At 45.8% G+C, this 24,557-nt stretch overlaps 1 long non-coding RNA gene across 1 annotated transcript; it reads left to right on the forward strand.

The window, feature by feature from the left end:
* Positions 1 to 1,210: 1,210 nt before the first annotated feature.
* LOC119928600 lies at positions 1,211 to 23,726 on the forward strand. Its single transcript, XR_005451093.1, has 3 exons — positions 1,211 to 1,678; positions 22,975 to 23,135; positions 23,694 to 23,726. It is a non-coding gene; the product is annotated as an uncharacterized LOC119928600 (long non-coding RNA).
* Positions 23,727 to 24,557: the final 831 nt, after the last annotated feature.

The following is a 24,557-nucleotide window of genomic DNA, read 5'->3' on the forward strand; positions in this document are numbered from 1 at the left end:
GCTCCAGTGACAACTTGCTTCTATGAGACTCATGCTCCAGGCTCTACTGTCCCTTATCCAGAGAAGTCTTTGGTGGTGAGTTACAAATCTCCTCCTCCTTGCCTCCCACATCAGGTCTGTGTCCTGTCAGCTTGAACACTGAAAAGAGTCCCATATCACCAACCCACTGCAGTGAACAGCTTGGGGTAGGATGAGTTGTGCCGGACTTCCAGTCTCTGGAGAAGGAGCCCTTCCTGGAGTAACAGAGCTGGGGTTCTGAAGGGGGGACCACTAAGAATCAGTAGGACAGAATGTTGCAGCCAACTTAGCTGGGGTGGTGACTTTGGCGGGGGAGGAAAACAGTGTTTGTCTCCCCCCAGACCGCCCCCGCCCTCCACCAAAGCAAACAAAAAATCAAGTTGTTTGCAATTTCCTACTCCATCTCCAGCTGTGAGAACTGTTGTTCTTGGAGACTGTGTTGGGTAACAAATGAGGACCTCAGAGGGCACGATGGGGGAACCCAGTCCCTCAGGGTCTCCAATCCACTTGTCTCTTCCAAGGCCAGTTTCCTCAACACCATATGGATTTCAGCCAGGACCAGCGGAGAAGCTACAGTAACAACTGACTTACCTCAGAGAGATGCTCCAGGCTCTTCCACCAGGCACCCGGAGGAATTTTTGGCATGAGTCCCAGCTTTTTGTCCACACCCCTACCAACTCCATGTCTTTCCAGATCAGATATAAAAAGAAATCCTGCAATGCTCTGCTTTGGGGTAGGATGACCAAGAGAAGAATCTAACCAACTATTTCTCTCCAAACAGATGCTGTTAAATGGAAGCCCTGGCCTTTAGGATAATCCGTTTGCAGTGTGGGCACAGACAAGTCAATCACCAGACTTTCCCCACCAGATTGAACTGTGTGGACCATGTGGCCATTGCCAAGGGAAGGGTTTTTCATTTTGTTGAGGTTTTTTTTTTGTTGTTGTGTGTGTGTGTGTGTGTGTGTGTGTGTGTGTGTGTGTGTGTGCATAAAATGGGATTAGCATTTGGGGAAGAACAGTTAGGGGGAGGCTACCATTCTTGATATGGAAGCTGGTTCTGGAAACTGGATCTGGGGCTCTGTGCAGGGAAATGTCTGACTTGACTGGAACTGAGAAGACACTTAATTCTATAGATGGAGCAAACCTCCCTGAGCCCACAGTCCTATCAGTGGGGTCAACCTGCTCACCCTCAAGCCCTGTCTGGGCCTGCCAGTGATGGCTTCTGGGAGTCCAGTGTCTGGAGTGGGGCAGGAAGACTACCGCTATGTCTATTTTGTTCCTCTTTGAAAAGCAGACTTCAATTGAGTTGTCACAGGTGTGGACAGGGAGCACAGAAGGCAGGCATTGTACTCACAAATTAAAATAGCCCAGTTGGGTTTGGACCTCCAGTCCCTGGAGTACATTTCTAGACTAAAAGATTTGGAGGGGGTGGCTAAGTATTAGTCTGGCACAGTTTTGCATTCAGCTTGTTTGAAAGATGGTCTGTTTCTGGAGACCTCAGATCTGATGGTGTTGGGGTCTTTGATGGGAGGGAGAATTGAATGCTTGCCAAAAAAAGTAATCTGAAACCCCTACCCTTCACTCTCCAGCTTGGAGACCACTGATTCTCCCAAAGAAATTGTGATTTAGATGTGGTCTTCAGCTGTGGACAGAAAGCATGGTAAGAAACCCAAACCTTTAAGATCCCTAATCCAGGTGTCCCTGCCAAGGTTTCAGTATACATCGGCCAGGACTGATGGAGCAGTTCTAATTATTCCCCGCCATCATCAGGCTGACATTCCAGGGTCCAGTACTGTGTTTTCAGAGAAGACCTCCGCGGTGAGTCCCTCAAATTGCGTGTCCAAAAGGCTCTGAGACCTGGCAGGAAGTCCCACAGCCTCAAAGTTTGGCAGTGTACAGGTTGGGGGTGGGATAACTGAGAAGAGACTCTGACTAGCTACTACTTCTTCAACAGAGGTTGCTCAGTACACTTCTCTGGCCTTAATTGATCATATCTTTGCAGTTTGGACAGTCAGGTCAATTCTCAAACTTGCTCTGTTATTGAGATGGAGCCATTGTACTGCTACCTCAAAGAGAGTGTGTGTGTGTGTGTTTGTGTGTGTGTGTGTGTGTGTGTGTGTGTATGTGTGTATGTGATGGGTTGGGAGCATAGAACAGTGAGCAAGAGGATGCTACTGTGGACACAGAAGCTGGTTCTGAAAATGGGGTCTGTATTCATTATTCAATCATATTTATTGAGCACTTACTGTGTGCACTGTACTAAGTGCTTGGAAAGTACAAGTCGGCAACATATAGAGATGGTCCCCACCCAACAATGGGCTCACAGTCTAGAAGGGGGAGACAGACAACAAAACAAAACATGTAGATAGGTGTCAAAAGCATCAAAACAAATAGAATGGTAGCTCTGTGTGAGGCACTGCTTCTGTTTGTCTTGTTGGTGGGACTGAAGACTTGGGGTCCTTAATTCTAGACAGGTCAGAATTCAGAATCGTCCTGCAATTCTGCAGGCCCTAAAGAAGGGGCTTTTGTGTGTATGACAAGGGCTTCTAGGGAAGCCAGGTAGGGGGTGCTTTGTCAGGAATAAGGCAGGGATTGTCACTGTCTACCTCATCCTCTCATCCTGAGAAATTGAGTTGTGGGGATTTTAGTAGGAAATGGTTGTCAGTGATGAGACACAATGAGGTGCAGTAGATACATTTCCTTGAGAGTGATGCATACAGCCTGGGGAGTTGAAAATGTGCGCACTGTACTAGAAACTGAGTGCTGGCCAATGTATAAATGTGCCAGATAGCTCTGGGCTCAGGAATACAAATCCTACAGGACTGATGTTTTGTTTTTGGCGGGGGAGGGGGGGCGTTGGGTGGCAGGGGAATGGTTTCTTGGGTAGAGAGGGGTTTAGTGTGAAGAGTAGGATAGAGCATATTAGTGAACAGACCTCTGATTGGAACTGCCTTTTACATCTTTAACTCCCACAGAAGGGACCTTGGCATATCTGCTAGGCGTTGCTCCCAGAGGAGTGGGAGGCAAGTGTCAAGACTGACAGGGAATGAGAGAGAGAGAGAGAGAGTGTGTGTGTGTGTGTGTGTGTGTGTGTGTGTGTGTGTGTGTGTGTGTGTGTGTGTGTGTGTGTGTGTGTGTGTTGTATGAGTGTGTCTGTCTGTCTCTGGTATTAACTCTGTTCTTCTCTGAGGTCCTGTAGCCTCGAACCTGAGCCTTTGTAGGGATCGTAGAAAGATGTGGTTCTGGGTACTGTAGATCTTGTCACTCCCCTGTTTAGTCTGTGATTACACTGGAGACCTCTTGCCCTTTGAGTCCAGCTTTCTCTCTGTCTGGAAGTGTGGGGATCAAATGGCAGAGGTAGGGAAGGGTGGAGAATCCAGGGTGTCTGTGACTGTCCTCTCGTATCTTTTGAACAATAAGTTGCTTTGAGGGTGGTGGAGCAATGTCCCTATTTTGGAGAAACTGCATTCTTTGCATCTCCTCCCATTTGCTTCTCAACTTTCAGGAGCACTGTTAGGGGGAATCCAGGCAGTAGTCCCCCCTCAACCATCTCATAGTTGGTGAGAATGAATTTAACTTTGTGCTCAGCAAAAAGTATTCCCCTCCCTCATTGACTCCCATGCCTATTTCCTTCATGCTTTGTTCTAGGATGACACCCAGATCTACATCTCTGCCCCTGCTCTCTCCCCCTCCCTCCAGGCTCGCATTTCCTCCTGCCTTCAGGACATCTCCATCTGGATGTCTGCCCGCCACCTAAAGCTCAACATGTCGAAGACTGAGCTCCTTGTCTTCCCTCCCAAACCTTGTCCTCTCCCTGACTTTCCCATCTCTGTTGACGGCACTACCATCCTTCCCGTCTCACAAGCCCGCAACCTTGGTGTCATCCTCGACTCCGCTCTCTCATTCACCCCTCACATCCAAGCCGTCACCAAAACCTGCCGGTCTCAGCTCCGCAACATTACCAAGATCCGCCCTTTCCTCTCCATCCAAACCGCTACCCTGCTCATTCAAGCTCTCATCCTATCCCGTCTGGACTACTGCACCAGCCTTCTCTCTGATCTCCCATCCTCGTGTCTCTCTCCACTTCAATCCATACTTCATGCTGCTGCCCGGATTATCTTTGTCCAGAAACGCTCTGGGCATATTACTCCCCTCCTCAAAAACCTCCAATGGCTACCAATCAATCTGCGCATCAGGCAGAAACTCCTCACCCTGGGCTTCAAGGCTGTCCATCACCTCGCCCCCTCCTACCTCACCTCCCTTCTCTCCTTCTACTGCCCAGCCCGCACCCTCCGCTCCTCCACCGCTAATCTCCTCACTGTACCTCGTTCTCGCCTGTCCCGCCATCGACCCCCGGCCCACGTCATCCCCCGGGCCTGGAATGCCCTCCCTCTGCCTCTCCGCCAAGCTAGCTCTCTTCCTCCCATCAAGGCCCTGCTGAGAGCTCACCTCCTCCAGGAGGCCTTCCCAGACTGAGCCCCTTCCTTCCTCTCCCCCTCGTCCCCCTCTCCATGCCCCCATCTTACCTCCTTCCCTTCCCCACAGCACCTGTATATATGTATATATGGTTGCACATATTTATTACTCTATTTATTTATTTTACTTGTACATTTCTATCCTATTTATTTTATTTTGTTGGTATGTTTGGTTTTGTTCTCTGTCTCCCCCTTTTAGACTGTGAGCCCACTGTTGGGTAGGGACTGTCTCTATGTGTTGCCAATTTGTACTTCCCAAGCGCTTAGTACAGTGCTCTGCACATAGTAAGCGCTCAATAAATACTATTGATTGATTGATTGATTGATTCTAGACTTTTAATTAGTGTCAGAGGAAGAACAAGAGCAACTTTCTCCCCTAACTCCCTCTTTGTCATGGAGGCAACTGGCAGTGCTTAATCCTATGCTCTGTTGCTACTATTACTACTACTATGCTATTACTACCACCAAAGATTCTAGTGACACTGAAGCCACTGGACTTTCCTGTCCCCCAAATTTTCCTTATCCTTCCCAGCTGTCTCTCATCTGCCTGATATCAAAATCAGTCCCCTCAAACTTGGCCTCTAATTTCTCTTGCTTCTCACTGCCTGAACACTTCCATCCACTTTTCTTGCCTTCCTGATGACCATCTAAACCACTCCCTCTACTGAATCAATTCCTTCCCCACTGCTTTTCACACATGCCCACACTTCAGCTAGTCTTAAGCAAAAAAAAAAAGGGACCTGCCTTGCACCCCATAATTCCCCCACACTGCTCACTCCATAACCTTTCTACCAATCTTATCCAAAACTCTAGAGCCAGCTGCTTCTTGTTCCTTTTCAATCCCTCTAAAATCGAGCTCCACTCATTTGAGTGCAGCTTTCCTCCTCATCCTTATCTTTGTCCTCCTTCACATCCATAATAGAATTATTAATAGTCACGATGGTTTTTTACTAAGTGCTTACTCTGTTGTCAAGCATGGTTCTAAGCACAGGGGTAGATAGAAGACAGGTTTGACAAAGTCCTTGTCCTACCTGGGGCTCATAGTCTCCACTCCACTCTTCTGCCACTAACCTCCTCACTGTGCCTCGTTCTAACCTGTCCCGCTGTCAACCCCTGGCCCTCGTCCTTCCTCTGGCCTGGAATGCCCTCCCTCCACACATCCACCAAACTAACTCTCTTCCTCACTTCAAAGTCCTAATGAGCGCTCACCTCCTCCAGGAGGCCTTCCCAGACTGAACCCCCACTTTTTCCTCTCCTCCTCCCCCCCTCTGCTCTACCCCCTTCCCCTCCCCTCAGCACTTGTATATATTTGTACATATTCATTACCCTATTTTATTTGTACATATTTACTATATTTTATTAATAATGTGCATATAGCTATAACTCTATTTATTCTGATGGTATTGACACCTGTCTACTTGTTTTGTTTTGTTGTCTGTCTCCCCCTCCTAGACTGTGGGCCCATTGTTGGGTATGGACCATCTCTATACATTGCCGATTTGTACTTCTCAAGTGCTTAGTACAGTGTTCTGCATACAGTAAGTGCTCAGTAAATACGATTGAATGAATGAATGAATGAATATCAAGTGCTTAAAAGGTACTTAACACAGAAGGGAGAGGGAATAGAGTGAATGAGGGCCTAGTCAAGGAAGTCCTCTTGGAGGAGATGTGATTTTAATAAGGATTTGAATTTTGGGAGAGAGGAGGTCTGTCAGATATGAAGGGGGAGACCATTCCAGGCCAGAGGCAGGACGTGGGTGAGGGGTCAGTGGCAAGGTAGATGAGACGGAGGTGCGGTGAGCAGGTTGGCGGGAGCAGAGTGTATGGGCTGGGTTGGAGTGGGAAATCAGTGAATTGAGGTAGAAGGGGACGAGCTAATTGAGTGCTGTATAGCCAACGGTTAAGGAGGTCCTTTTGGATGTGGTGGTGGATGGACAACTCCTGGAAGTTCTTGAGGAGTGGGGAAACATGGATTTAACACTTTTTTAGAAAAATGATCTGGGAAGCAGAGTGAAGTATGGACTGGAGTGGGGAGAGCAGGAGATAGAGAGGTGAGTGAGGAGGTTGATATGATAGTTAAAGGTACATGGTAAGTGTTTTGATCATGGTAGCTGTTAGGATTTGTTTTATTTATGGTATTTATTAAGCACTTATCATGTGCCAGGCACTGTACTAAGCTCTGGGCACTGTACTAAGCGCTGGTTTGGGTGGAAAAGGAAGGGCATAATCTAGAGATGTTGTGAAGGTAGAAATGACAGGTTTCATTGATAAATTGGGTATAACAGTTGGTAGACACAATGTCTGTCCTCTCCCTCTTGAAACTTCCTGTTCTCCTGTCTCCCAACATCACTTGGCCCTAATGACCTTGCTAGATGCTTCACCAGGAAAAGCTGAAATCATCAAGCGTGATCTCCCCAAAAATCTGCTTTGCACCTATCCAGGATCATCATCTTCCTGTCCCCTCTTCAATTCAGACGCTTCTCAGAGGCAATTCAATCGTAGTAGGGCCCCGTAGGTCAGAAGGCCTTTGAGCCGACAGTAAGGAGGTTCTGTCTGAAGTGGGGAGGGATGGGCACAGGTTTTAGAGGAGCGAGGATATGATAGACACATTCCCTGCCCAGAATGAGCTTACAGTCTAGAGGCAGAGGCGGTCATTGATACAAATAAATTCATTAAGGATATGGACGTAAATGCTTTGGGGCTAAGGGAGGGGAGGATAAAGGGAGGAAATCCAAGAGTGAGGGACAAGGGAGTGGGAGAAGAGGAAGTGGTGGAACTATGAGGTGTGGGAATTTTCTATTCTCCCCACCCTTACAGCACTTAGGTACATATCTTTAAATGACATATTATAAATTACTAATTCATTTAGTAATTCCGTGTTAGTAATTCCGTGACCCCCGCTAAGTTGGAAGTTTGTATGTGTCCTATGTGGACAGGAATAGTGTGTGTTAATTCTGTTGTACTATACTGTCCCAAGCGCTTAGTCCAATGCTCTGCATATAGTAAAACGTTCAGCAAATCCCGTTGATTTTTTTTATGGATGGAAAAAATTTGTTCCTTGTGATAGGCAGGACAGCTAGTTTAATTTTGGTTCCCAGATAAAGGATTCCCCCAAATAAAGATGGAAACCCCTAACGGAGTCTTAACTGTAAGCTTGATGTGGGCAGGAAACATGTCTGCTAACACTGTTGCATTGTACTCTCCCAAGTGCTTAGTACTGTGCTCTGCACACGGTAAGTGCTCAATAAATTCCATTGATTGACTATAGACTGCCCTTCTGAACTGTAAGCTCCTTGTGGGCAGGCAACATCTACTAACTCTGCATGGTATTCCCCCAAATGCTTAGTACATTGCTCTGCACGTAGTAAGTGCTCAATTGATACCATTGATTTATTGATTCCAATTCAGATTCTTCCCACTACCCGCTTCTCAACCAGTAGGTGACTGTGAGCTCATTGTGGGCAGGGAATGTGTCTGCTGGTTGTTGTACTCTCCCAAGTGCTTAGTACAGTGCTTTGCACACAGGACTTGCTCAACAAATACCATTGAATTGAATTGGCAGAGATTTATGACTATTCCTTGACCAGCAGAAGAGACTCCCACATCCATAAAGGTTGAGAACCACAAGAAGCATATAGTATTTCTTTGACAGTAACTTTAGGGATGCTTTTTTTCTAGTATCCATTAAGTGCTTGCTATGTGTCAGGCACTGTACCAAGTGCTGGGGAAGATACATGCTAATCAGGTTGGACACAGTCCCTGTTGCACATGAGGCTTACATTCTTCATCCCCATTTTACAAATGAGGGAACTGAGGCCCAGAGAAGTGAAATGACTTGTCCAAGGTCACAGAACAGACATGTGGAACAGCCAGGATTAGAACCCAGGTCCTTCTGACTCCCAGGCCTGGGCTCTATATACTAGGCAATGCTGCTTCTCCAAGGAAGCTAAGAGAAATCAGTTGAAGTTGTGGGAGGATTGTAAAATATTGTGTGTTAGGAAGAGTGACTCTCAATCTGTCATATTTGAATCAAAAGACGTAGCGTAATCTCATGGATAGGACCCAGGCCTGGAAGTCAGAGACCTGGGTTCTAATTCTGCTTCTGCCACTTTATTGCTGTGTGTGACCATGGGCAAGTCACTTCACTTCTCTGGGCCTCATCTTCCTCAACTGTAAAATGGTACAGCTGCTCCCTTGTACTTAGACTGTGAGCCCCATGTGGGACAGGGGTTGTATCCAAGCTGATAAAGTTTTGTTTACCCCAGCACTTAGCACTTGAGGCATAGTAAGTGCTTAACAAAAACCATAAATAAAAATCTGACAAGGCAACCAATCATTTAAAAATGGTTCCTGAGAGGGAAGAGAAGTCATAATCATCGTTGTGCTTGGGTAGAAACATTTCAAACCATTTCGGGTATTTCTATTTCCTGGCCACTGCCTGGTGTAGCAGAGAAACAGTGTGGCCTCGTGGAAAGAGCATGGCCCTGGGAGTAGGAAGCACCTGGGTTCTCGTCCCAGCTCCGGCACTTGTCTTCCATGTGACTTTAGGCAAGTCACTTCACTTCTCTGGGCCTCAGCTACCTCATCTGTAAAATGGGGATGAAGACTGCAAGCTCGTATCCACCCTGGTGCTTAGTTCAGTGGCCGGCACAATAGTGAGCATGTCAGATACCGTTAAAAGTGTTTTTACTTTCTGCAGTTGCAGGTACGTTAGAGGATATTGTTCCGGAAAAAGGTCAAAGATGAAGGTCATGCTGAAGTGAAATGTGTCGGTTCTACAGCTCTGGATGCCTTAGTAATTGCATTCGTAAAAGAATTTGAAGACAGGTGGTTCAGAAAGATTGAAGTCTTTTGATCAGGGCTTTTGAAAATAGGGGCCTCTAGTAGGTACACATTTCAACCTATCACCCAATTTTAAATGTTCTTGCTTCTGTTTATCTTTTTTTGGTATTTATTTCAGGCAGGAGTTGTGGCTAATAAGAGATGTAGTGAATTAAATTGGTTCTTTGTGACCTCTATGGAATGTTTTTCCACCCCCAATTTTCCATTACATTTATTATTTTCATTTCTTTTAGCCCTTCCCTCTGCTTTGGTCACTACTTGAGTTTTATGTCTTCCAGAGCTCTTAATGTGTTTGGAAGAGTAGTTTGTGGGTAGTATATGTTCATTAACAATCATCAATGGTGTTTATGGAGTGCTTTCTGTGCAGAGCACTGAACCAAGGGTGTGGTAGAGTACAATACAACAGGGGTGGTATACATGTGTCCTGCTCACATTGAGTTTACAATCTAGAGGGGGAGACAGACATTGATTAAAAAAAAAATCCTGATCAATCAATTGTATTTACTGAGCACTTCCTGTGTGCAGAGCACTGAACTAAGCACTTGAGAGAGTTGGATACATTGTGGGCAGGGAATGTGTCTGTTGATTGTTATATTGTACTCTCCCAAGCACTTAGTACAGTGCTTTTCACACAGTAGGCACTCAATAAATACGACTGAATGAATGAACTGAGTAGATAGACACATGCCCTCCTGCTACCAGCTGGACTAGAACTCAGGTTCTCTCTTGTCACTCTACTGAGCCATACTGTCACCTACTGTCCACCCTTGAGGGTGGCCTCCCTCCCCAGAACAGTGTCAGGCCAAGGTTTATTCACATGATACTAAGAAATAAAATCCCATCTTAATTCCTTTTCCAAATTGACAGGCCTGTTCTCATATAAAATTTATTCCAGTCCTGAATATGGGATCCTGAAATCAGTCTTTGGCCAATATCATTTTTTATGGTATTTGTTAAACACTTACTATGTGCCGGGCACTATACTAAAAGCTGAGGCTGGTACACACTAGTCAGGTTGGACACAGTTCATGCCCCACAAGGGACTCACAGTCAAAATCCCTATTTTATAGATGAGGTAACTGAGGCACAGAGAAGTGAAGTGACTTGCCTAAGATCACATGGCAGACAGGAGACAGAGGTGGGATTATAATTCAGGTCCTCCTTACTCTCAGGCCCATGCTCTATCAACTAGGCCATGCTTCTTCTCATTTTTTATTCCAATTAAATTAGGAAAACAAAGCCATCTGAATTCACTTTCCAAATTAACTATCATCTCATATAAAATGTTTTTCCATCACTAATATATGATCCTGAAAGGCCTTTATCCTAAGGTTACCTGCCAGTAAATGATGAATTAAACCTTTCCCCACCATGGTAGGTATCCAACCCATGTTTTTTGAGGTTGATAGGTTTTCCAAAAGAAAAATGATTTAATGCATCCCATCTGGTGACTCCTTCAAAAGAAGAAAATACTGCCCTTGAGGGATCAGGCATGTGAGGGATTTATCATCCCTGATTTGTCCACTCTCTATGTACTTCCTAAGCCAATAAATGGAATTTCTCCTGTTGTTTCTCTTAAATGATCAAGTCTCTGTAAACAAAGTAGGTAGCATGGCCTAGTGGATAGAGCCTGGCAATCAGAAGGACCTGGGTTCTAATCCCGGTTCCACCACTTTTTGTCTGCTTGATGACGTGGGGCAAGTCCCTTCACTTCTTTGGGCCTCAGTTACCTCATCCATAAATGGGGATGAAGACTGTGAGCTCCATATGGGACAGGGACTGTGTCCAACCTAATTAGCTTATATTTACCTTGGTGCTTAGTACAGTGCCTGGCACATAGTATGCACTTAACAAATGCCGTAAAAACAAACAAAAGAAATAGGTAAAGTCTGTGCTCTAGCTCCAACAGGGCCCCAGGCCCAGCCCTGCCCCTAATACTTGTCAGACAATCAGTGAAAGAGATATATAGCTATTTATAGCTATAATTCTATTTGTTCTGATGATTTTGACACCTGTCTACATGTTTTGTTTTGTTGACTGTCTCCCCCTTCTAGACTGCAAGCCCGTTGTTGGGTAGGGATCGTCTCGATATGTTGCCGACTTGTACTTCCCAAGTGCTTAGTACAGTGCTCTGCACACAGCAAGTGCTCAATAAATGCGATTGAATGAATGAATATATAGCTCGCATCTACCCCAGTGCTTAGTTCAGTGCTTGGTACGTAGTAAGTGGGATTTTTTTTGTTCTTTTTTTATATTTTTTTTTCCTCAAGTGAAGCAGGGAAGCAGTGTGGCCTTATGTATAGATCATGGGCCTGGGAGTCAGAAAGACCTGGGTTCTGATTCTGCCTCCTCCAGTTATGTGCAGTGTGACATTGGGCAAGTCCTTCTCTTCCCTGAGTTACTTCGTCTGTAAAATGGGGATGAAGACGGAGAGTCCCACAAGGGACAGAGACTATGTCCAACCTGTGAGCTTGTATTACCCCTAGCACTTTGTACAGTGCCTCGTGCCTAGTTAAATGCTTCACAAATACTACATTTTTAAAAAGTGAGTGTGAGCCCCCCCCTCCCCCCGTAAAGAAGCAAATACTAGCCCCCACCCCTGGGACCCTCACAGCAAAATTTAAGCACCATCCACCCCACTGCAGGAATCTTTCCTTTTATATTTCAGGGAATGTGTCTGCTAATTTCATTGTATTGTACCCTCCCAAGCACTTAGTCCAGTGCTCTGTACAAAGTAAGCACTCAACAAATATCATCGATTGATTGATATTTAATCTAAATCTCTGCTGGTGGTGGAAACCCTTTTTGAGGCCAGCTGGGTTCTTCAGCAAGCACTTGAATATCGCTTTATGTCCTCAGTTCTTTTATCCATGATTATTATTATTATCAAGCACCGTCGAGTCATTTCCTATTCATAGCAACTCTAAGGGTATATCTTCTCCAGAACATCCTGTCTTCTGCTATAATCTGTGACCTTGCTAAGGGTTCTTCCGTTATTCATGATCTCCAGACAATATTTGTGAATAACCAGTTTTATCTATGTTGTTCTTTTCTCTTGCCTGCTCTGGGATGTTTGCGCTTTTTGTCTTCTTGCCTGACTCCCCTATTAGATTGTGAGCTCTTGAGGGACTGTCTGTTCCTTTCGTCATGTGCCCCCTAAGTGCCCACAGAGTGCTTGCTCCAAGACTGTCAGCTTGTTGTGCGCAGGGAATGTCTGCTTACTGTTCTGTTGTACTCTCCCAAGCGCTTAGTATAGTGTACGGTACCCAATAAGAGCTCAATAAAGACAGTTGAATGAACACACACCCGCTCTCTGGCTCCCCCTGCTGGCAGAGGCACAAGGCTTCGGACAAGTAGGATCCAGAGAAGACATATCTCCAGTCCGAGATGATGAACTTCTGGATTTGCCCGGAGAATTTTCTGCTGGATTTTGCCCAGTTCATCTCCCCTGCCACGCTCCAAATAGAAACGTTCTGTCTCCAGGGAAGAGCGGGCAATGATGGAGAATCTTGCTTTCTCTGTTCAATCAATCAACAGTATTTATGGAGGGCTTACTGTGTTAAGAGCACTGTACTAAGCACTGGGAAGAGTCCACTGGGACAAAACCGGTAGACATAGTTGTGTACAATGAGCTTAGCTTGAGAATCACGCTGTTTGAGAAGCGTGGCTCAGTGGAAAGAGCATGGGCTTTGGAATGAGAGGGCATGGGTTCAAATGCCGACTCTGACAATTGTCAGCTGTGTGACTATGGGCAAGTCACTTAACTTCTCCGTGCCTCAGTTACCTCATCTGTAAAATGGGGATTAAAATTGTGAGCCCCTTATGGGACAACCTGATCATCTTGTAACCTCTCCAGCATTTGGAACAGTGCTTTGCACATAGTAAGCACTTAATAAATGTCATTATGATTATTATTATTAGTCTACAGGGGGAGATAGTAAGGGGGAGACATTAATATAAATCAACAAATTATGGATATCTACATAAGTGCTTTAGGCTAATGGGGGATGAATAATGGGTGCAAATCAGGGTGATGCAGAAGGGAGTGGGAGAAGAGGAAATGAGGGCTTAGGGAAGGCCTCTTGGATGAAGCTGCCTGAGGTATCTCCTCAGGAGATACTCAGCCCCCTCGGAACAATGTGATATTTGTTAAGCATTTACTATATGCCAGGCACTGTACTAAGTGCTGGAGTAGAGACAAGCTAATCAGGTTAGACACAGTCCATGTCTCACATGGGGCTCACAGGCGTCATCCCCATTTTATACAGTAAGTGATTAATAAGTATGATTGATTTTACACATGAGGGAACTGAGGCACAGAGAAGTGAAGTGACTTGCCCAAGAGCACAAAGCAGACAAGTGGCAGAGCTAGGACTAGAACCCAGGTCCATGCTCTATTCACTAGGCCACATTGTTGCTTTTGAAGTCACCTACTTGAGAAGAATGAAACACGCAAACTGAGATGTAGGGAGAGAAAGATAAGGATAAGCTGGAGGGAGAAAGCTGACAGAGCCCGGGCTCAGGAGTCAGAAGGATCTGGGTTCTAATCCCCACTCCACCAGTTGTCTGCTATGTCACATTGGGCAAGTCACTTCACTTCTCTGGGCTTCAGTTACCTCATCTGTAGCATAGAAATGAAGACTGCGAGCCCCATGAGGGACAGGGACTGTGTCCAACCTGATGAGCTGTATCTTCCCCAGTGTGTAGACCGGTGTCTGGCACATAGTTAACGCTTAACAAATACCATAAAAAATAAAAAGTGGAAGTGTAAGGCCAAGAACTGGAGATAGGCCCAGCAGCCTCAGGCTACCATAACCCACCTTGAGGTGGATGTCCAGGACCTGAACCCTGTTGCACTAAACAGCTTCACTCCACTTTGGTCAAGAAGGATATAGACAAATACATCCCATTTATTGGCTGCCTCCAGCACATCACAGAAGATCTCGACATCCGTGGACTCATCCATCAAGATGGCCAGCACCTGGAGTGGGACAAGGCAGGGTGTTAATCTTTTTTCTTTTTTTGATGGTATTTGTTAAGCACCTATTGTGTGTCAAGCACTGTACTAAGTGCCGGGATCAGGTTAATTTGGTCATACAGTCCCTGTCCCACATGGGGCTCACAGTTTTGGTATGAGGGAAAAGAGTTTCCATTTTCCAGTTGAGGAAATGGAAGCCCAGAGAAGTGCAGTGCCTTGCCCAAGGTCACACGGCAAGTACTTAGCAGAGAGGGATTAGAACCCAGGTCCTTCTGATTCCCAGACCTGGGCTCTGTCCAGTAGGCCACACTGCTTCTATCAGAGACAAGGTTATGTTTCGCCCCAGGCACTGACTCCCATGAGCCAGGATTGGAACCCAGCTCCTTCTGATTCCCAGGCTCTGTCCCCTAGTCCACGATGCTTCTCATTACCAGAGATAAGGTTATATTCCCCCTCCCCCACCAACTTCCACTCCCCAAAGAGAGGGGGATGATAGGGGAATCAAGCACTTAGTACAGTGCCCTGCACACAGTAAGCACTCAACAAATATGACTGAATGATGGGAAGAGGCTGTTTCACCCAGATTTTAGAGAATCTCAACCTTGTTTCAATGTCCTTAGTAGTCATGTGGAGGGGGAGAAGGACCTGAACAAGAAAATAATTCCACTAGCGCCCCTCCCCCTTTTCCTCTCCTCTTCTTCCTCCCCTCCTCATTGCCCCCCCACCCAAGCTCTGCCCTACCCCCTTCCCCACAGCACTTGTATATATTCATACATATTTATTACTATATTTTATTTGTACATATTACTCTATTTTATTAATGATGTGTATATAGCTATAATTTTACTTATTCTGATGGTATTGATGCCTGTCTACTTGTTTTGTTTTGTTGTCTGTCTCCCCCTTCTAGACCGTGAGCCCGTTGTTGGGTAGGGACTGTCTCTATGTTGCTGATTTGTACCTCCCAAGTGTTTAGTACAGTGCCCTGCACACAGTAAGCACTCAATAAATATGATTGAATGAATAAATGAATAAAGGTAAGGAGTTTTTTCTGCCTTTTATTGTGTAGAATTTGCTAGTGTAGGCTTGATCTAAAATCCTCATATTATTAGAGACCACCCCACATTCCCCATTTATCTTGTACCTCATTATGGGCCTTGGGACCTGCAATTTGTGGTTAAGTTGCTATCTCTATAAGTGACAACTCATTCCACAGAAAGCAGCTTTTGTTCAGCTGGGAAGGTTTGAAAATATCAAGGAGCAGCCAGCTGAAAGACCTAAGTGCTCTTGGCACTAAACTGAAACCAATCCAGGAATTTCCAAACTAACTGATCACTGGGATGTCAGTCCCAGCTCAAGCCCATGAATATGCCTGGCCTGTCACTAATCAGTCTATCAGTCAATGGTATTTATGGAGCACTTACTGTGTGCAGAGAGCTGTACTAAGCACTTGGGAGAGTACAATAGAATCGAACTCTATAATAGAATTTACCCAACACAGTACCAAGTGCTTGGGAGTTCATTATGGGACGGGAATGTGTCTCATAATTCTGTTGTATTGTTCTCTCCTAAGTTCATTCATTCATTCATTCAATCATATTTATTGAGCACTTACTGTGTGTAGAGCACTGCACTAAGCGCTTGGGAAGTACAAGTTGGCAACATAGAGAGACGGTCCCTACCCAACAACAGGCTCACAGTCTAGAACGGGGGGGACAGACAACAAAATAAAACATGTGAACAGGTGTCAAGTCATCAGAATAAATAGAAGTAAAGCTAGAAGCACATCATTAACAAAATAAATAGAATAATAAATATGTACAAACATATATACAGGTGCTGTGGGGAGGGGAAGGAGGTAGGGTGGGGGGATGGGGAGGGGGAGAGGAAGGAGGGGGGCTCAGTCTGGGAAGGCCTTCTGGAGGAGGTGAGCTCTGAGTAGGGCTTTGAAGGGAGGAAGAGAGCTGCCTTGGCAGATGTGAGTAGGGAGGACATTCCAGGCCAGGGGGAGGACATGGGCCGGGAGTTGACGGCGGGACAGGTGAGAACGAGGCAGAGGAGCAGAGGGTGTGGGCTGGGCTGTAGAAGGAATGAAGGGAGGTGAGGTAGGAGGGGGTGAGGTGATGCAGAGCCTTGAAGCCGAGTGAGGAGTTTTTGCCTGATGCGTAGGTTGACTGGTAGCCACCGGAGATTTTTGAGGAGGGGAGTGACATGCCCAGAGTGTTTCTGCATAAAGATGATCCGGGCAGCAGCATGAAGTATAGACTGAAGTGGGAAGAGACAGGAGGATGGGAGATCAGAGAGGAGGCTGATGCAGTAAACCAGTCAAGATAGGATGAGAGATTGAACCAGCAGGGTAGCGGTTTGGATGGAGAGGAAAGGGTGGATCTTGGCGATATTGCGGAGGTGAGACTGGCAGGTTTTGGTGACGGATTGGGTGAACGAGAGAGCAGAGTCGAGGATGACGCCAAGGTTGCAGGCTTGTGAGACGGGAAGGATGGTAGTGCCGTCTACAGTGATGGGAAATTCAGGAAGAGGGCAGGGTTTGGGAGGGAAGATAAGGAGTTCAGTCTTGGACATACTGAGTTTTAGATGGCAGGCAGACATCTCCTGAAGGCAGGAGGAGACACAAGCCTGAAGGGAGGGAGAGAGAGCAGGGACAGAGATGTAGATTTGGGTGTCATCAGTGTAGAGATGATAGTTAAAGCCGTGCTCTGCACATAGGAAGTGCTCAATACATACCATTGATTGAGAGAACAATAAAATTAGCAGACACAATCCCTGTCCATATGTAGCTCACAATCTAGTTGGAGAAATAGACAATAAAATACCTTATAAGCAGAAGTAAGAAATGGAATTTAAAGACTGTGAGCCTGATGTGGGCAGGGATTGTCTCTATTGCTGAATTGTGCTTCCCAATTGCTTAGCACAGTGCTCTGCACAAAATAAGTGCTCTATAAATACAATTGAATGAATGAATGATGTGCTTCATGGAAGAGGGTGGTGGGTGGTGGGTGTGTTCCCACTCCCCACAACTGTCCCATGTGCTTGCAGCAGAAGCAAGGTGTGTACAATAATGATGGTAATTATTCAGCACTTTCAGTGTGCCTAAAAACTGTACCAAGCACTGGAGAAAATAGATTTTATTCTGCCTTTACATTCACACTTCAATTTGCGCCTTTTCATTCATTCATTCAATCATATTTATTGAGCGATTACTGTGTGCAGAGCACTCTACTAAGTTCTTGGAAAGTACAATTTGGCATAGAGACAACAATGGGCTCGCACTCTAGAAGTGGGGAGACAACCAACAAAACTAAACAAGTAGACCTTTTATTCACCCTTCTCAGTCCCACAGCACTTATGCACAGATCTGTAATATATTGATTTATATTAATGTCTGTATCCCCATCTACACTGTATACTCCTTGTGGCCAGGGAACATATCTAGCAACTCTGTTCTGTTGTCTTTTCCCAAGTGCTTAGTACAGTGCTCTGCTCACTGTAAGCAGTCAATAAATACCTTTGATTGAAATGTGTCTGCCAACTCTGTATTATTGTTCTATCCCAAGTGCTTACTACAGGGTTCTGCACACAGCAAGATCTCAGTAAATACTATGGATCGATTGATTGAAGACAATTACCTCAGACAAGTTTTCTGTCCCACCTGGGGCTTGAGAATCTGTTCCCCACCACTGGGCTATTTGTTGGCAGCATGAGAAAGTATCGTGGGACCTTGCCTAGGTCCCGGGCTTTCAATCTAAGAACGAGTCAATCAATCAGTGGTATTTATTTAGTGCCTACTATGCAGAACACTATACTAACTGCTTGGGAGAGTACAATACAACAGAATTGGTTGACACATTCCCTTCCCACACTGAGCTAACAGTCTAGAGGGGGAGACCAATATTAATATAAATAAATAAATTACAGATATGGACAAAAGTGCTGTGGGGCTGAAGGAGAGGGTGAATAAAGGGAGCAAATCAGGGTGACGCAGAAGGGAGTGGAAGAAGAGGAAATGAGGACTTAGGGAAGCCCTCTTGGAGGAGATGTGTCTTAAAAGAGCCATAAAATTCCCCTATTTCCCTGGGTTCAGTGAGAGCTTAATCAGAGAACTCTTGGAGGAGATGTGCCTTAAAAGACCCATGAAATTCCCCCATTTCCCCTAAATTCCACCTCCCTAAAATGAGGAGTTCAGATGAAGAGTGAATTTGGGTAAAATAATGTCCCGCTGAAGAATGAGTGGAAAGAAAGGGATCTACATTGTGAGATTCAAAAAAGTCAATCTTCCAGGTGTCTTTGCCAACCCTGGGACCTTCAGTAGGGCTGTGAGTAAGAGTGGATCCAGGAGGAGGTTAGGTGATGAGTAGCTGCATGGCCTAGTGGCTAGAGCCCGGACCTGGTAATGAGAATGAATCTAATTTCTAATCTCGGCTCTGCCACTTGCCTGCTGTGTGACTTTGGGCAAGTCACTTCCCTTCTATGGGAAGGGAAGGGAAGGGAAGATGAGTTCCCTCATCTGTAAAATAGGGATGAAGACTGTGAGCCCCACGTGGCATAGAGACTGTGCCCAACCCAATTTGCTCATACCCACCCCTGTGCTTACTACAGTGTCTGACACATACTGCTTAATAAATCACGCAATTATTTCTATTCTTATTCAGAGGCCACCACCTCCTCAACCAAGAAAGTACTGGTACACTGTGTGTTTCTGGAACCTCTTCTTGGGGAACACTTTGGACTGGATGAAATTGTTTTAGTGGCTTAAAATCAATCAGTAATATTTATGGAGCACTTGCTCTGTGCAGAGCGCTATACCAAGGATTGGAAGAGAACAATGTAACAGAATTAACAGACACATTCCCTGCCCCTGTTGCACTTACAGTCTTGAAAGACTGAAGGACATCCTTTTTCCCCTATCCGCCCTCCACTCTGCACCATCTCTGCTACCATATTAATCCAAGCACTCATCCTATTCCACCTTGATTGCAGCAACATCCTCCTTGCTGATCTCCCTGCCTCCTGTCTCTACCCCACTCCAGTCCATACTTTGCTCTGCTGCCCTGATCATTTTTCTACAAAACAGTACAGGACATGTCACCCAGCTCCTTAGAACCTCCAGTGGATATCCGTCCACCTCTGCATCAGACAAAAACTCCTCAATGTCAGTTTCAAATCACTCAATCCCCATGACCCCTCCTACCTCACCTCTCTACTTTCCTACTACAACCCAACCTGCACCCTTCGCTCCTCTAATGCCAACCTAGGCACTGTACCCCAATCTTCTCTATCTTGCCAATGACCTCTTGCCCACATCCTACTTCTGGCCTGGAATACCCTCCCACTACATATCGTCAGACAATTACTCTCCCCCAATTCAAAGCCTTATTAAAAGAAATACCTCCTCCAAGAGGCCTTCCTTGACTAAGTCCTCCTTTTCTCTTCTCCCACTCTCTTCTGCCTTCTGACTTGCTCTGTTTATTCATCCTCCCTCCCAGCCCCAGAGCACTTACGTCCATATCTGTAATTTATTTATATTAATATGTGACTCCCCCTTTAGAACATAAGTTCACTGTGGGCAAGGATTGTGTCTGTTGGTAATGTTATATTGCCTTCTCCCAAGCGTTTAGTACAGTGCTCTGCGCACAGTATGCTTACAATAAATATGATTGAGTGATTGATGCCCTTGGCTGTGTGGAAGTAAAAAAAAAACCCACTGTGAGGCTGAACTCCACCTTAGATCCATCGACTCTGTAAACTCTGGGCCCATTCAGTTCAAATTCCTTAGCTAGCGGAGAGCCACTCAAGGCGGGCAGAATGCGGGTCCTCTCACTCCCAAAGTTGGCTGCTTCTATCTACTTCTTGTGCCAACAGTCCTTCCCCAGAAGCTGAACGGGACAGAAGCAGGAAGAAGAGAAGTAGCATGGCCTAGTGCAAAGGGCCTGGGAGTCACTGCAGCAAATAGAAAGCACTAAACAATTACCATTAACAAGGAAACAACAAACAAAAAGGAGAGACAGAGTGGAGGGGACAGTCGGTCATGGGGACTGGGGAGGCCTCAGAAAAGAGCTTGAGTTCATTCATTGATTGATTGATTCATTCATTCTTAATAACGGCAGGCACTGTATTAAGCGCTGGGGTGGATACATGCAAAGTGGGTTTGACACAGTCCCTGTCACACATGGGGATCACAGTTCTGATCCCCCTTTTCCAGAAGGGGTAACTGAGGCCCAGAGAAGTGAAGTGACTTTCCCAAGGTCAAAGAGCAGACAAGCGGTGGAGCAGGGATTAAAATCCATGACCTTCTGACTCCCGTGCTCTATCCACAACATCATGCTCCTCAATTCTTATCTAGTGAATATCCTCTCGGGTGCAAAGCACTGTCCTAAACTTTGGGGAAGCACTGGATGAGAATTTGACCCCATCCTCGAGGAGTAAACAAATGGATTGCAGGTGTCTATAATTAAAGATGCTTTTTCCAGATCCATGGGCAGCTGCAAAACCCCTTCTTGTTAATAGTCTTCTGCCTCTTCCCTGATACTACAGCCCCACCTCCAGTAGGTGACTTTCCAATAGGTGACTTTCAATGGGGCAAGTGGCACTGCCCCTTTAAAGACCCAAAGGGTTCTGGCCCTTTTTTAATTCTATGTAGTACCTATAGGTCCTGTAGGTTGTGGAGAGCAGATGGACTGTGTTTCTCTGGGGGTTTGGTGAGCAGGGTTTATGCGTGCTTCCTTGATTAGCTTATTTTCTCTTTAGCTGTGACTTGGTGACTTTATTGATTATGGTGACTGACAGGGTGGAGGAACTTCAAGCTCAAGGGCTTGAAGTTGAGGAGTACAGAGGGGAGACCCAAGTCTGGGATAATTGACTGAAATAGTGGTAGTGACACCTTGGCAGTTGGGGAGAGGACTGCACTTTGGAGTTCCATTGTACTCACCCAAGTGCTTAATAATAATAATTGTGGTATTTGTTAAGTGCTTATTATGTGCCAAGCACTGTACTAAACGCTGGAGTGAAGACAAGAAAATTGGGTTGGACCCAGTCCTTGCCCCGCTTGGGGCTCACAGTCTCAATTCTGATCTTACAAATGAGGTAACAGACCTAGTGAAGTGACTTGCCCAAGGTCAAACAGCAGAGAAGTGGTGGACCGGGGATAAGAATCCAGGACCTTTTGACTCCCAGGTCCGTGCTCTATTCAGTAAATAAAAACTGAACAGCATGATGTAGTGAATATTCTCCTGGGTGCAAAGCACTGTACTAAGTGCTGGGATATTGCTGGATGAGAATTAGGCCCAATCCTCAAGGACTATGTGAATGGGTTGCAGGTATCTATAATTAAGGATGTTTTTCCAGATCCTTTAAATAATAATAATTATGGTATTTGTTGTTACTACTATGTGCGAAGAACTGTTTTAAGTGTTAGAGGGGCAGCTCCAAATCCTGCTCCTTAATGACCTTCTTCCTTTTCCTTCCCTGATCCTAGTGCCCCACTCTCAGAAACCCAGTTTATATCCTAGGTGCCCTTCAATGGGGCAAGTGGTACTGCCCCTTTAAAATCCTAGAGGTGGCTGGGCCTCTTCCATGGGTGCTACTTCTTGTAGGCTGTGGAGAGGCAATGGAGTATGCACCTCTGGGGATTTGGTGTGCAGGGTCTGTGGATGCCCCCTTGATTAGCTTAACTTTTGTTCAGCTGTGCCTTGGTGACCTTATTGATTATAGTGACTGAAGGGGTTGAGGAATGGGCTGGGCTCAAGAGTTTGAAGTTGTGGGACATTGAGGGGAGACCCAAGTCTGAGATAATTGAAATAGTGGTGGTGACTCCTTGGGGGTGGGGGAGGGGACTGCTGTTTGGAGTGATACAGTACTCACCCAAGTGCTTAGGAATATTAATAATTGTGTTATTTAAGTGCTTCTTATGTGCCAGGTACTGTACTAAGCACTGGAATGGGTACAAACAAATTGGACTGACACAGTCCCTGTTCCCCAGGCTCGTGTTCTATCTACTATGTCACGCTGATGGGGGGCACCCCCATGCACCATGGAAAGGTTGCAGATATTGTTTGAATGTACGCGATTCTGTTGCCATATTTGGTATGGGCCTTAGACCCTGCAGCCCACTGGCTTGGTCCAGAAACCAAACCAAATAGGGAGGTAGACTCCGCCCAGCTCTGCACCAAATCTGTACCAAATCTGCACCAATCCAGTCCCCACTGTTTTCAAATCTACCAATCACTGTGATCAGCAACAGTGCTATATAAGCCCATTGTATCGGGCACTCGGGGCCTTTTCCCTTAAGGAAATGAGGCAGCTGGGTGCGTTACCCCCTATTCAGTCTTCGGCCTTACCAATACAACTTAATTAAAACTTTCGGCAGTCACATGCTGTCTGACTAATTCTTTAGTCACCCGGAGACTTGGTGGCCATCTGGAACAACCACCGCCATCAAGGCTGCTCAATTCTTATTTATTAAATAACCTCTTGGGTGCAAAGCACTACATTATGTGCTGGGAAAGCACTGGATGAGAATTAGACCCAATCCTCATGGAGTCTGTGAATGGGTTGCATTCTAGATCCTTTTTACAATGGGCAGCAGCAATCCTTCTCCTTAATGACCTTCTGCCTCTTCTTTCCCTCATCCTACACCCACACCTCCAGAAACCCAATCTCTCCACTAGGTGCACTTCAATGGGACAAACGACACTGCCCCTTTAAAGCCCCAGAAGCTTCTGGACCTCTCCTTACCCCATGTAAAACCCGTGGACACCACTTCCTATAGGCTGTGGAGAAGAGATGGAGTATGCTTCTCTGGAGGTTTGGTAAGCCGTGCCTCTGATACCCCCTTGGTTATCTTATCTTTTGTTTAGCTCTGATAGTTGATGTCTATTGAATTGACAGTGCTGATGGGTGTGGGGGGGGTTGGTCTCTCATGGCCCAAGAGGCATTTGGGTTAATGCTTTTAGGGGGCAATGTAAGGCTGGGCTAATTGACTAGATTGGGGGTGGGGTGGTTTGTGGGGGGGAGTTGGTTTATATGGATGACTTGAGTACTTAAATTTGGGATATCTGGACACTTTATTGGTTATGGTGTTTGAGGAGGGTGGAGGAATGGGCTGGGCTCAAGGATTTTAAATTGAGTGGTGGGGAGGGGAGATCTAAATCTGGAATAATTGACTGAAAGTGTGATGGTGACATCTTGGAGGTGGAGGAGGGTGCTGCAGTTGGGAGTTAGAGGATATTGGCCCAAGTGCTTAAGAGTATTAGTAATTGTGCTATTTAAGTGCTTATTATGTACCAGGCACTGTACTAAGCACTGGAATGGATACGAACAAATTGGGTTGGACACAGTCTCTGTCATTCTCAATCCCCATTTTACAGATGAATGAACTGAGGGCCAGTCAAATAACTTGCCCAAGGTCTCTCAGCAGAAAAGTGGCATGACCTTCTGACTCCCAGGCTTGTGCTCTACCCAATATGCCATGCTGCTTTGCTTGTGATCAGCACATAGTAAGTACTCCATAAATATGATTGTGTTTGGGGCGGTGTTTATTCATATCAATGATTTGGGTTGATAATCTAGCATTTGGATAACTGATATCTACTGTACCAATTTATCCAGGAGGTGGTGTAAAAAGGTGTGTGTGTGTGTGGTGTGCATGCGCGTGCGCTTGAATGCGTGCTTGTGATGGGGGTGCGGGCGGGAATGGCCAGTGCTGGTAAGTCAATGTCAACTGCATTATTGATGTGTGGATTATGGAGAGGGCTGAGGGTGGTATGGGGAATGTGTTTGATGCTAATGACTAGTCCATGATGCTGATGTGGTGCTGATGATGGTATTGGTTAAGCGCTTACTCTCTGTTAAGTGTTGTTTTGAAGTGCTAGGGTAGGTAGAAAGTTGGACACTGATGTGCGTGTTGACAGTGTTTGTGGCCCAGCCTCTGATTTGGCTCCAATACTCATGTCCTAGAGGGGCAGGGCATGCTACGGGCTGCACAGGTTTTGGTTTTTCCAGACTTGGAGATGTTTTGGATCCAGAAAGAGAAGTGTCTGCATCACTGGGACAAGAAAATGTCTCTGGAGCGGAGCAAGTTGAGGGGTGATGCTTTGAAGTCTGTCTTCAGGGAAGATAACTGGTGCTCTGGATCCAGGGTTGAGGGTTTTAGTCGGGGGAGAGAGAGATGGGGCAAAAACCATGGGGTGCATGGGGGTGCATGCTCACTGTCTGTGTGCCTGTTTTTGTGT

This window comes from Tachyglossus aculeatus, chromosome 5, assembly GCF_015852505.1.
Source record: "Tachyglossus aculeatus isolate mTacAcu1 chromosome 5, mTacAcu1.pri, whole genome shotgun sequence".
Taxonomy (NCBI): domain Eukaryota; kingdom Metazoa; phylum Chordata; class Mammalia; order Monotremata; family Tachyglossidae; genus Tachyglossus; species Tachyglossus aculeatus.